Source organism: Eleutherodactylus coqui, chromosome 12 (assembly GCF_035609145.1).
Source record: "Eleutherodactylus coqui strain aEleCoq1 chromosome 12, aEleCoq1.hap1, whole genome shotgun sequence".
Classification (NCBI taxonomy): domain Eukaryota; kingdom Metazoa; phylum Chordata; class Amphibia; order Anura; family Eleutherodactylidae; genus Eleutherodactylus; species Eleutherodactylus coqui.
In genome coordinates this window covers 14,665,021-14,680,200 of record NC_089848.1, presented here as the reverse complement: position 1 = coordinate 14,680,200, position 15,180 = coordinate 14,665,021, and positions in this window count along the sequence as shown.

Sequence of the window (15,180 nt, the reverse complement as noted above, 5' to 3'; positions counted from 1 at the left end):
CAATATAATAGAAACTCGAAATTTGACACGAGCATTGATTATGTCATAAATAGGAAAAGCTAATGGGTCCCAACTCGATTATTCAATTCTAGGCACAAAAGAATTGGCGTCCAAATTTTACATACGGAATCTAATTTTCTCGCTTCCCAATGTCATAGAAACTTGAAATTTGGCACAAGCATTGATTATGTCATACATAGGAAAAGTTAATGGGTCCCAACTCGATTATTCAATTTTAAGCGCAAAACAATTGGCATCCAAATTTTACGTACGGAATCGAATTTTCTCGCTTCCCGATGCAATAGAAACTTGAAATTTGGCACGAGCATTGATTATGTCATAAATAGGAAAAGTTAATTGGAAGTTGTTGAGTACACTCCTGGGAAGATTACTGGCATAGTACATCTATCCTACGATAGGTGGCGCGTGCGTGCGAGCGTCATCGACAGTTATGCCCCCCCAGACAAAGATCGTTTGATTTCCATCTCAAGCACAAAAGCAAAAGGCATTACGAGCAACGGGATGCATGTTCAACTACAAAATGATGCATCCGCCAAACGTATCACAAGACAATTCCTGGATATTGAGAATGCTGAGGTAAAATGAAAGCTGTGCTGTGATTGGTTGCTATTTCTTATACTGCTGAGGTAAAATAAAAGCTGTGCTGTGATTGGTTGCTATATATTATACCGCTGAGGTAAAATGAATGCTGCGCTGTGATTCGTTGCTATTTTTTATATTGCTGAGGCAGAATAAAAGTTGCGCTGTGATTGGTTGTTATTTCTCTTACTGCTGACGTAACATGAAAGCTGCACTGTGATTGGTTGTTATATTTTATACTGCTGAGGTAACATATAAGCTGCCCTGTGATTGGGTGTTATATATTATAAAGCTGAGGTAACATGAAAGCTGCGCTGTGATTGGTTGTTATCTAGATATATAAAAACGAATGTATGTCTGTCTGTCTTTGCAGCAACGCGCGACGGGTAAGCTAGTATATATATAAAATTGTGTGCACCAGTGCGTGTATTTATATATGAATAATAGTGTGTGTCTGTGTGTATTTGTGTGTGTGTGTATATGTATGTGTGTGTGTGTATATATATATATATATATATAATTAACTGTGTGTGGGTCACTTTTTACTACTGGGGCCACCATGCGGAACCCCATTACTACTGGAGCCACTATGGGGGACCCCATTACTACTGGGGCCACAATGGGGAACCCCATTACTACTGCGGACACTGTGGGACAACTATGACTTCTGGGGCCATTATGAGAGTTACTATTACTACTGGGGCCACTATTCTAGCACTATGACTACAGAGGCCATTATGGGAGTCACTACTACTATTGGGATCACTATAGGAGCACTAAGACTACTGGGGCAATTATGGGGATTGCTATTATTATTGGGTCTCTATGGGGGTTAGCTACCACTAGGGGCACTATGGGTGACCCTATTACTATTGGGGTCACTATGGGCACCTTATAACTACTGGGGCCACTATGGGGGACCATTTTACCACTCAGGCTACTGTGGGGTTCGCTATTACTATACAGTCTTACAATTACAATCGGCCCTTTGAAGGCAACCATAAGGCTGATGTGGCCCTCGGTGAAAATTAGTTTGACACCCCTGGCTTATAAGGTTGCTTTACAACAACCAAGAAGCAACAGTCAGGACAGCTTATGGAAACATGGATCAGTTCGGAATTTAGAAAGGCTGAATTCTATCATCAGTCCTTTTCAATCTGTATGCAGAAATGATCATTAGGTGAGGCATTTTGGACAAATTAGAAATTGGATTCAAAATCGATGGCAGAAATGTCAACAAACTTCATTATGCAGATGACACCACCCTGCTTGCAGAAAGTGAAAGGGACCTGGAATACCTTATCCAAGGAGCGCAAAAGGAAAACAAACGCATGGGACTGTACCTCAACAGCAAGAAAATGAAAGTCATGACCGCGGTAAGCAACGGTAGAGTGAACATAAGAATTAACAATGCAGAAGTTGAGTCGATCCAAGATTTTATCTTCCTTGGATCCAAAATCAATTGCAATGGGCAATTTGGACCTGGGATCAAGAGATGGATTACACTTGGTAGGATTGCAATGAAAGGAATGAAAAAGATCTGTAAAAGCAAGGATATTAGCATTGCAACAAAAACCAGACTGGTCAATTTTAAGTCTTTACTTGAAATAATAAGAAGTTGTCTCACCTGGAGGTGAACAAGGCATTACGCTGAAACGCGTTCTTGTTTGTATCATGTACCTGATCATACAAGCATAATGGAAGAATAAAAGCAAAGAAAAATCATCTGATGTGTCCGTATTCCCATGTATCCACTATCATTCAGACTGGTCAATGCAGTTGTTTTTCCCGTAACTACATATGGTTGTGAAAGTTGAATGCTCAGGAAAATAGACAGAAGGAAAATTGATGCGTTTGAACTATGGTGCTGGAGGAGAATGCTAGGGATACCTTTGACTGCCATGACAATGAACAAGGTAGTGTTAGATCGTGTCAAACCGAAAATATCACTATAGTGCAAAATCATCAAGCAGCGACTCTCTGTTTTTGGACACGTGATGTGCGCTAACTCACTGGAAACAGTACTGATGCTTGGCAAAGTCAGTGGAAAGAGAGTGGGTCAGGACAACAAATAACAAGATTGCCAGATACTATCAAGGCCACCACCAAAATGTCAATCAAAGAACCAGTGAAAGACAGGAATGCGTGGAGAACATTGATCCATAAAGTGGCCGAAAGTCGGATGCGACTGAACGGATCATCGTCATGGTTATGTGGATAATAAATATGTCTTTCATTTACTATTTTGTGATGTTTGTTCAATCAAATGTGTTTTATTGCAATTTCTTCGGTGCGGTATTCCTTAGAAATTTTAACTTTAAAAGAAAAAACTTTTAATTTTTTTCACCTGAGAAATTACACCTTTTAAAAATATTGTCCTGCTATATATTTTCATATCTGCATATACCAATACATTGTGCCCATGTTAAGTCATATTGAAGAATTTAGAAAGAGAAAATGCACGTTAATTGCACTGTAGCCATTGGGTGTTCTTAGGAATTCTGTCTCCCATTCAGCAGGTCCTACATTTGAGACCCATTTGAGACACGTAAAATGAAAATGAGCTAATTGTACACAGCATCCCCCAAAGTATCTTGGGATGTTCCTTGCTACTTTTTGTCTGTGTAAGTACTTGCTGAGCAAAGGTGGTGGAGTGGGGCAGCACCCCCCAAGGAGGAGGATGACTTAGCACACAATTAAGGATACCTGTTGGGATAGTGGATATTAAGGATAGTGTGTGCCATATTTCTCAATACAGAGTAATTATAGCAACAGAAATAATGGCTTTCGGGCTATGAAATACGGCATTTTTATTATAATCTGAAAAATTACTTAATTGCCTTGAAAAGTGCCCCAATATTTTTACTTTTTTATTCACTTTTCATTCCTGTATTGCTTAGAAGCACTACCCGTGTTTCCTATATCTTTATACTCTCTAGTATGAGCTGTTTCACTGAGAAATGATGCTTTTAAAAAATAAGCATAAACTTAGACCTTAGCAAGCTTTGCCATCTGACGTTTTAGTACTCCGGTTCCTAGTAACAATGTGAATTTTCCCACCAGGAAACCAGAGGGTCCTGGGACCAGATTTTGACATGACAATTGGATCTAGCTACAATAAACTTTTTGAATTCCCCAATCAAAAAATCAGTGCCAAAGGAACAACAATATAAAAATGGAGAATATATTAACAAGCAAAATTCACCAGGTGTATAGATTGTATCCTATAAAAGGGAACCACTGTAAGGCCTCGGTCACACGGGTGTCTTTTCCCGCGATTTGCGGATCGCATAAAAATCGGACATGTGACCGATCCCATTGGGATGCATTTGGTCTATAGATCTGCAGATCGCAAGCGCGTCTGCAGATCGGACCAAAAAATGGTCGTGTGACCGAGGCCTAACACTGTAAATCCTAAAACAATAGAATAGATCCACAGTCTTTGGTCTACCTCAGACATCTGTATCAGGAGAATGCTAATTCATACCTCAGACTTGAACAATCTTATGCCAGAATACAATACAAATATGACAACAAAAACAACCAGCGCTCAGGAATCAATATGGCTGAAATGGGTATACTGATAAGTAAAACCCTTCAGAAAGGATGCGTAGTGCCCACACTACCACACCCCCTATCTCTGAATCTGTTATAACGCAGAAGGGTAAGCAGAAGTAAGCATTTTACTTACCTGTATATCCATTTAAACCATATCGATTTCAGACTCCTGAGCGCTGGATGTTTTTGTTGTCAAATAAAGTTTTTGTACATCAGCCTCTCCATATATTAAACGTGATTGCAGTACTACTCAGTACAAAAAATCAAAAAAGTTTGGCTCACCAGAAGTCTTTTTTAAGCTTTGTAAGAGGTTACTAGTGAGCCGAAATGTCGATGGTCGTGATTTAATGAGCGCAAATAAAAGCTAAGTTTTAATGGATGCTGGATTTCTGTTCTTGAAGTTTTTTCACTGACACAAACAAAAAGGAGCTGTTCTCACGTACTGCCCAAAGTAACAACTCCCCCTGGGAAAGGTAGAGGGGAACGTGCAGCACTAAAAGCACTGAACTTTGTTTGTTTCTTTACATTCTGTACAACTTCTGTAGTGTAAAAATAAGATGTGAGATAAGCCTAAGCTTTATTAATTAGATCCCCTGGTTGTAACCATACAGTGCTATGGATGTTTTCAAAAAGACTTATTTTAGGGGTCTTGGCAGGAAATAAGCTGCTGCTAACACTACTAGATTCCAGTAGAAGAATGACTTTCAACTATTCAGTCTGTGCTAATTGAATGCCATCTGTAATACTCTTTAACTGTTTCATAGTAACACATATTCCAATTATTTCTACTTTTGTTGTATATATTGGATTTTTGATTGAATGTATGCCTTCTAGACACTAGAGAGAAGATCTAAATCCTCTGTTTGGTCCAGATCATAGAATCTGGTAAACCCATTGCAGACATTAGGCAAACCTCCACATCAAAATGCTATTAGTTAAAGGGGTTGTCCCGCGAAACAAAGTGGGTCTATACACTTCTGTATGGCCATATTAATGCACTTTGTAATGTACATTGTGCATTAATTATGAGCCATACAGAAGTTATCAAAAGTTATTCACTTACCTGTTCCGTTGCTAGCGTCCTCGTCTCCATGGTGCCCGTCTAATTTTCAGCGTCTAATGGCCAAATTAGACGCGCTTGCGCAGTCCGGGTCTTCTCCTTTTCTCAATGGGGCTCCGTGTAGCTCCGTGTAGCTCCGCCCCGTCACGTGCCGATTCCAGCCAATCAGGAGGCTGGAATCGGCAATGGACCGCACAGAAGCCCTGCGGTCCACCGAGGGAGAAGATCCCGGCGGCCATCTTCAGCAGGTAAGTAAGAAGTCACCGGAGTGCGGGGATTCAGGTAAGCGCTGTGCGGTGTTCTTTTTTAACCCCTGCATCGGGGTTGTCTCGCGCCGAACGGGGGGTTGAAAAAAAAAAACGTTTCGGCGCGGGACAACCCCTTTAACATGTGCAGCATTTGAAGGAAAATGTCTAATAGTAATGATCAAATATGAAACCATGCATGTGCATATCTTTTACATATACAAGGTCAATACTTTGTAAGTATTCAGCGGGTAAAGAGCTTCAGCAAACCAAACTTATTCCTTGTATGGGCATTTTTTTCAATATAGATTTTGAAGTCATTTCTTGAGATCAATTCCCTGACGTTTTCAAGGCCTTCCTGGTTTACTTTGAATGGATGAACCTAATCTTGATCAGGTGACGGACACACAGTAATAGTTATTAGAGTTGCGATTAGTAAAAGCCAAGCACTAAAGTGATCATTGCATGTCAAGGACAGATTTTAACCAATAGAAGTCAACAATGTAGGTTCCTATTGAATGACTAAGAAAAGGTCTTGAAAACCATTGATATAGAAGGTATATTGGAAAATTGTATAATGTTTCACTATATAATGAATTGCATTTGTTGAAACTGTTACTAGCCTCTTTAAAGAAAACACTATGGGATATACATTCAACAACTCACTATTATGTTATATACTTCATATGCAGCCCTCATAGTATGGCATACTGATGAAAATAATGATGAAAGACATTGATGAAGACTCTAGAGACATGTAACTCCATTGTTGCTTTAAGAATCTTGGTGCTTTACTTTTAGTAATAAAATGCAGAAATTTGCAGTCAGAAAACAACACATGCTGCAGATTGCTATTCCATAATGCTGTGATGTCCCGAGGTCTTTTATATATCCCTAGTGCTGACTAGAAGGCAGGCATCAAGCAAGGGCAGCTGCTTTCAGGCCTCAGGAGACTTCTCCTTGACGTGATAAAAGAATCGCTGAAAAGTTAAATACACTGAAAAGAATACTTAACTGATCCCAGGTTTACAGTAAATCTCAGTTGACAACGAAGGACTGAATTAATTAAATTAGTTCATGTTTATTACAAGCTCGCAGTAAACACAGATTTTTCAAAATACAAATGCCAGATTCTGACAGGCCCGTAGTTTTTCATCTGCAGAAAAAGGAGAAAATATCTAAGCAGTTAAACTGTTTATGCTGACAACTTTATATGTTTATTTTCTTCTGAGGAGAAGTTCACGATATTTATAGAATGCAAGAATGCTAAAAGCTGCTTTTAGGCCACGTTCACACGTTACGCTCATTTTGGATTTTTTTCCAATATGGGCTTTTTTCAACTGAAAAAAATAGCGGCACCCAGATGTTACATAAGTATGAATAAAGATTTGTTAATGTTGCATTTAAAAACCACAGAATGTCATATACTTTGGGAGTTCACTGTTTTTTTTTTCTTATTGACTTCAATAAGGAGAATTATGGCATGAAAAACCACACTTAAAAACTGCAACAAAAATAATGAGCATTCTCCAACATGCTGATTGTCAGTTAGCATAGACATATTGTATGTCTGTGTAGAAGGAACCATAGTGTGATTGTTTTCAGTAAAAGAAACCAAGTAATCTTGTAGATAGGAATGGCTAACAAAAATACATGATGTTATAGCGAGCTTTTGGACCTCACAGGGTCCTTTCCTCAGGCATAATGGAACAAATCTAACAACGTATTTAATAAATAAACATGATCACATGGAAGGGCAAAAACATGGTGAACTTAATTTGCATTAAATAAATATCAGAAACAGAGGACAAGAGGGCACAGACATGTTGGGATCAACTGCATTTGGATAAATAGCAAGGGGAGATGACCATAACAGTAAATAATCAGCCAGTGACAAGGAATGTGAACGGAATGTGAAATCTCTTCTTCAGACCTGCAAACAAGGCAGATGGAACAATATCTCTTCAGCGCCACCTATTGGATGGCAGCATTCCTACAAATCAAAGTATGAGTTTTTACCAAGTTTGTAAAACAATGATTGAGAATAGCACCCCTTCTGGGTGTTCTCCTTTAGGAGAGATGATGCCATTCCCAAACCCAATCACCCCCCAGGAGTCTCTACACCCCCTCCATGTTCTTCTTAAGGATACCCCTCTTGACCTCCTTTAAATCCTTTCATATTCTCTACTGGTGCAAGAACCCCGCTCCGAGGTTCATTTCATTCTTGAGGGTATCAAAAAAGGCTATGAATTCATACTCCCAAATTCTTTTGTGATGCTGCAACTTGAAGTTACCCTTCAGTATAGTAACTATCATCAGTCCTATGTTGTGGCCATGACCACAAATATGTTTTGCCACAGGTAATTCAGTCTTTCCCTCTCTAATTGTGTGGCAATGAGATCTCATCCTGGCTCTCCATTTTTGTCTTGTTTCCCCGATATAAAGCCCCCCAACAGGACATTCACTACACAGGATCCGGTACACAACATTGGACGTGGAACAAGCTAGGAGGGATAGCTTACACTAGAGAAGAGAGAGAGTATTCAACCATACCATTATCTCATACCATACTTATTGAAAAAGTGACCAAACATGGGATTGACAAAGCAACTGTTAAGTGGATTCACAACTGGCTGAGTGATTGTACTCAAAGAGTGGTCATAAATGGCTGCACATCCAAGTGGAAGAATGTATCAAGTGGGATACCACAAGGCTCTGTCCTAGGCCCAATGTTGTTCAATATTTTTATAAATGATCTGGAGGAGGGAATTGATGGGAAACTGATCAAATTGCTGACAACACAAAGCTAGGAGGGATAGCTAACACTAGGGAAGAGAGAGAGAGAGAGGGAGTATTCAAAAAGATCTAGAAAAGCTTGAACAGTGGGCCGCAACTAACAGAATGGTATTTAACAAGGAGAAATGCAAAGTCCTACATATGGCCAAGAAAAATGAAAAAAGCACATACAGAATAGGAGGAATTGGGCTAAGCAGCAGCACATGTGAAAAAGACTTGAGTATACTAATATATCACAAACTGAACATGAGTCAACAATGTGATGCAGCAGCCAAAAAGGTAAACACAATTCTGGGATGCATTAAGAGAAGCATAGAGTCTAGATCACATGAGGTAATTATCCCCCTCTACTCTTCCTTAGTCAGACCTCATCTGGAATACTATGTCCAGTTCTGGGCACCCCACTTTAAAAAAGACATAGACAAACTGAAGCAAGTTCAAAATGGTGAGTGGTCGGCAAATCATGTCTTATGAGGAACGGTTAAAGTATCTGGAAATGTTAAGCTTGCAAACAAGTAGGCTGAGAGGAGACTTAATAGCTGTCTACAAATATCTGAAGGGTTGTCAAAGTGCAGAAGGATCAGCCTTGTTCTCATTTGCACAAGGTAAGACTAGAATCAATGGCATGAAACTGAAAGGGAGGAGACACAAATTAGATATTAGAAAAAACGTCCTGACAGTGAGGATGATCAATGATTGCAACAGGTTACCACGGGCGGTGGTGAGTTCTCCTTCATTGGAAGTGTTCAAACAAAGGCTGTACAAATATCTGTCTAGGATGATTTACTGATTCTGCACTGAGTAGGGGGTTGGACCAGATAACCCTGGAGGACCCCTCTAACTCTACCATTCTATGATTCTATGAACATGTGAATGTCCCAGGAACCATAGAACACACAATCATGCATGTTTATCTCAATAGAGATTGGGAACTAAGCCACTACACAGACACAACTGCCAGAGGCTTATCTCCCTACAGTATTAGGCCTTTTGAACTCCAACAAGCCAACCTGGTTTCCGCCTACATCACAGCATAGACAAGAGGACATCATTCACATTTTCTGTGAATCTTGATAAAATCTATTAAATCTACTCTTGTTTTTCTAATGCTATTCGGCAGCTTTAGTCTTACCGTGTTTCCCCAAAAGTAGGTCCTAACCTGATAGTAAGACCTGCCCTGGTTTTCGGGGGAGGCTTGAGATATGAGGCCTCCTCCAAAAATAAGACCTAGCTAATCTGCCCCCCTCCTCCAAAAAATCAATACTCACCTGGTTCGTGGCATCCCAATGGTCTCCGGCGGCACTGCAGAAAACTGCAGAGTCCTCCCCGTCTGCCATCTCAGCTTTTTCTGCTGACAGGGCTTTGAATACCCCGCCTCTAGCAAAGCGAGCGCTGTGATTGGCTAATCGAGCGCCAGCAGCCAATCACACCCGGCGCTCGGTGAGCTAATCACAGCCATTCAGTGATGTCATTCACTGAGTGGCTGTGATTGGCTGATCGAGCGCCAGCTGTGCCGCCGGAGACCATCTGGACGCTGCGGACCAGGTGAGTATAAGGCTCCCACACACCCCGAAAATAAGACACTGTGCCTCTTTTGGGGCAAAATTAATATAAGACAGTGTCTTATTTTCAGGGAAACGTGGAAGGACTCTTAGGGTACTTTTACATAATATACGCTGCCTACAGTATCTGCCTGCTGTACCAGCTCTGCATTTAAAAAAATAGAAGCTAAATACTTAGGGCCTACTATTGGCCTTTGGCCACTTGACTGCTTCTGCTCTGTGAATTCCACTAGCTGAGTCATACGCACCTACATCACAGTGCAGGCGTGCGTGAAATTGTTTGCTGGCTCTGCTGTCTCCGTTACATCGCCGCCGTCATCCCGCCAGAGGGAAACAGTATACATAATATACGCTGCCTACAGTATCTGTCTGCTGTACCAGCTCTGCATTTAAAAAAATAGAAGCTAAGTACTTAGGGCCTACTAGTGGCCTTTGGCCACTTGACTGCTTCTGCGCTGTGAATTCCACTAGCTGAGTCATACGCACCTACGTCACAGTGCAGGCGTGCGCAAAATTGTTTGCTGGCTCTGCTGTCTCCGTTACATCACCGCCGTCATCCCGCCAGAGGGAAACAGTATACATAATATACGCTGCCTACAGTATCTGTCTGCTGTACCAGCTCTGCATTTAAAAAAATAGAAGCTAAATACTTAGGGCCTACTAGTGGCCTTTGGCCACTTGACTGCTTCTGCGCTGGGAAATCCACTAGCTGAGTCATACGCACCTACGTCACAGTGCAGACGTGCGCAAAATTGTTTGCTGGCTCTGCTGTGCATTCCGTAAGTGAAGTCAGCCTCCAACCACAGGCCAATAAGCGGCACATTTAATTACAGCGTTCTGTTTCTGCTCTACTCGTAATACACCATGGTGAGGGGTAGGGGTAGGCCTAGAGGACGTGGACGCAGGCGAGGACGCGAAAGCCCAAGTCAGGGTGTGGGCACAGGCCAAACTCCTGATCCAGGTGTATCGCAGCCGACTGCTGCGGGATTAGGAGAGAGGCAAATTTCAGGGGTCCCCAGATTCATCTCACAAGTAATAGGTCTACGCGGTAGACCTTTATTAGAAAATGAGCAGTGTGAGCAGGTCCTGTCGTGGATTGCAGAAAGTGCATCCACCAATCTATCGACCACACAGACTTCTGCGCCGTCCACTGCTGCAACTCTGAATCCTCTGGCTGCTGCTCCTCCTTCCTCCCAGCCTCCTCACTCCATTACAATGACACATTCTGAGGAGCAGGCAGACTCCCAGGAACTGTTCTCGGGCCCCTGCCCAGAATGGGCAGCAATGGTTCCTCTCACACCGCAGGAGTTTGTCGTGACCGATGCCCAACCTTTGGAAAGTTCCTGCGGTCCGGGGGATGAAGCTGGGGACTTCCGGCAACTGTCTCAAGAGCTTTCAGTGGGTGAGGAGGACGATGACGATGAGACACAGTTGTCTATCACTCAGGTAGTAGTAATTGCAGTAAGTCCGAGGGAGGAGCGCACAGAGGATTCGGAGGAAGAGCAGCTGGACGATGAGGTGACTGACCCCACCTGGTTTGCTAAGCCTACTGAGGACAGGTCTTCAGAGGGGGAGGCAAGTGCAGCAGCAGGGCAGGTTGGAAGAGGCAGTGCGGTGGCCAGGGGTAGAGGTAGGGCCAGACCGAATAATCCACCAACTGTTTCCCAAAGCGCCACCTCGCGCCATGCTACCCTGCAGAGGCCGAGGTGCTCAAAGGTCTGGCAGTTTTTCACTGAGAGTGCAGACGACCGACGAACTGTGGTGTGCAAGGTTTGTCACGCCAAGATCAGCCGGGGAGCCACCACCACCAGCCTCACCACCACCAGCATGCGCAGGCATATGATGGCCAAGCACCCCACAAGGTGGGACGAAGGCCGTTCACCGTCTCCGGTTTGCACCACTGCCTCTCCCCCTGTGCCCCAACCTGCCACTGAGATCCAACCCCCCTCTCAGGACACAGGCACTACCGTCTCCCGGCCTGAACCCACACCCTCACCTCCGCTATCCTCGGCCCCATCCAGCAATGTCTCTCAGCGCAGCGTCCAGCCGTCGCTAGCGCAACTGTTTGAGCGCAAGCGCAAGTACGCCGCCACGCACCCGCACGCTCAAGCATTAAACGTGCACATAGCCAAATTGATCAGCCTGGAGATGCTGCCGTATAGGCTTGTGGAAACGGAGGCTTTCAAAAACACGATGGCGGCGGCGGCCCCGCGCTACTCGGTTCCCAGTTGCCACTACTTTTCCCGATGTGCCGTCCCAGCCCTGCACGACCACGTCTCCCGCAACATTGTACGCGCCCTCACCAACGCGCTTACTGTCAAGGTCCACTTATCAATGGACACGTAGACAAGCACAGGCGGGCAGGGCCACTATATATTTCCCTGACGGCACATTGGGTGAATTTAGTGGAGGCTGGGACCGAGTCAGAGCCTGGGAATGCTCACGTCCTACCCACCCCCAGAATTGCGGGCCCCAGCTCGGTGCTGGTATCTGCGGCGGTGTATGCTTCCTCCACTAAACCACCCTCCTCCTCCTCCTCCTCCTCCTCCTACGCAACCTCTGTCTCGCAATCAAGATGTGTCAGCAGCAGCACGTCACCACCAGTCGGTGTCGCGCGGGGTGGCAGCACAGCAGTGGGCAAGCGCCAGCAGGCCGTGCTGAAACTACTCAGCTTAGGAGAGAAGAGGCACATGGCCCACGAACTGCTGCAGGGTCTGACAGAGCAGACCGACCGCTGGCTTTCGCCGCTGAGCCTCCAACCGGGCATGGTCGTGTGTGACAACGGCCGTAACCTGGTGGCGGCTCTGCAGCTCGGCCCACATCTTTAATTTGGTGGTTCAGCGCTTTCTGAAAAGCTACCCATGCTTGTCAGACCTGCTCGGAAAGGTGCGCTGGCTCAGCGCACATTTCCGCAAGTCCAAGACGGACGCTGCCACCCTGCGGACCCTGCAACATCGGTTTCATCTGCCAGTGCACTGACTACTGTGCGACGTGCCCACTCGGTGGAACTTTACGCTCCACATGTGGGCCAGGCTCTATGAGCAGCGTAGAGCTATAGTGTAATCCCAACTCCAACATGGGCGGCGTAGTGGGAGTCAGCCTCCTCAATTCTTTACAGAAGAGTGGGCCTGGTTGGCACACATCTTTCCAGGTCCTTGGAAACTTTGAGGAGTCTACCCAGATGGTGAGCGGCGATGCTGCAATCATTAGCATCACCATTCTTCTGCTATGCCTCTTGAGAAGTTCCCTGCAAAGCATAAAGGCAGATGCTTTGCGCTCGGAAACGGAGGCGGGGGAAGACAGTATGTCGCTGGATAGTCAGAGCACCCTCATGTCTATATCTCAGCGCGTTGAGGAGGAGGAGGAGGAGGGGGAGGAGCATGAGGAGGAGGGGGAAGAGACAGCTTGGCCCACTGCTGAGGGTACCCATGCTGCTTGCCTGTCATCCTTTCAGCGTGTATGGCCTGAGGAGGAGGAGGAGGAGGAGGATCCTGAAAGTGATCTTCCGAGTGAGGACCGCCATGTGTTGCATACAGGTAACTTGGCACACATGGCGGACTTCATGTTAAGATGCCTTTCTTGTGACCCTCGCGTTACACGCATTCTGGCCACTACAGATTACTGGATGTACACACTGCTCGACCCACGGTATAAGGAGAACCTTTCCACTCTCATACCCGAAGAGGAAAGGGGTTCGAGAATGATGCTATACCACAGGACCCTGGCGGACAAACTGATGGTAAAATTCCCATCTGACAGCGCTAGTGGCAGAAGGCGCAGTTCCGATGGCCAGGTTGCAGGGGAGGCGCGGAGATCAGGCAGCATGTACAGCGCAGGCAGGGGAACACTCTCCAAGGCCTTTGCCAGCTTTATGGCTCCTCAGCAAGACTGTGTTACCGCTCCCCAGTCAAGGCTGAGTCAGCGGGAGCACTGTAAAAGGATGGTTAGGGAGTACGTAGCCGATCACACGACCGTCCTCCGTGACGCCTCTGCCCCCTACAACTACTGGGTGTCGAAGCTGGACACGTGGCCTGAACTCGCGCTGTATGCCCTGGAGGTGCTTGCTTGTCCTGCGGCTAGCGTCTTGTCAGAGAGGGTGTTTAGTGCGGCTGGGGGAATCATCATGTATAATCGTACCCGCCTGTCAACTGACAGTGCCGACAGGCTTACACTCATAAAGATGAACAAAGCCTGGATTTCCCCAGACTTCTCTTCTCCACCAGCGGACAGCAGCGGTACCTAAACAATACGTAGGCTGCACCCGCGGATGGAAGCATCGTTCTCTATCACCATCAAAAACGGGGACCTTTTAGCTTCATCAATCTGTGTATTATATTCATCCTCCTCCTCCTGCTCCTCTCCCTGAAACCTCACGTAATCACGCCGAACGGGCAATTTTTCTTAGGCCCACAAGGCTCAGTCATATTACTTTTGTAAACAATGTTTATACGTTTCAATTCTCATTAAAGCGTTGAAACTTGCACCTGAACCAATTTTTATTTTAACTGGGCTGCCTCCAGGCCTAGTTACAAATTAAGCCACATTAACCAAAGTGATTAGTGGGTTTCACCTGCCCTCTTGGTTGGGCATGGGCAATTTTTCTGAGGTACATTAGGTACACCAATTTTTTTGGGCCCTCCACTACAGTGTAATCCTAGTAATTTTTATGGGCTTCGCCTGCACTCATGGTACAGCAAGGTGTGTAGGGTTGGCCTACACTTTTGCTACATAAACATATTACCACTCTGACTGGGGCATGCAGTGTGGGCCGAAGCACACCTGTATTGTATGTGACGTTAGCTCTGCTGAGCAGGGCACTGCAATGGGATATATTTATGTACCACCGGTGGGTTCCAGGGAGCCACCCATGCTGTGGGTGCACAGGGACTTCACATTAGGGATTTGTACCTGCCAGTGTCCATGTATTAAGAACCCCGGTCAGACTGGGGCATACAGTGTGGGCCGAAGACCACCTGCATTTAATCGGACGTTACCTCAGCTGTGATGGGCAATGCAATGGGATATATTTATGTACCGCCGGTGGCTTCCTGGGACTCACCCATGCTGTCGGTTCACACGGAGTTGTAACTGCATGTGTCCACTTCTAAAGAACCCCAGTCTGACTGGGGCATGCAGTGTGGGCCGAAGCCCACCTGCATTAAACCTGACGTTACCTCAGCTGTGATGGGCAATGCAATGGGATATATTTATGTACCACCGGTGGGTTCCAGGGAGCCACCCATGCTGTGAGTCCACAGGGAATTCACAATAGGGAGTTGTACCTGCCTGTGTCTACTTATAAAAAACCCCAGTGTGACTGGGGCATGCAGTGTGGGCCGAAGACCACCTGCATTTAATC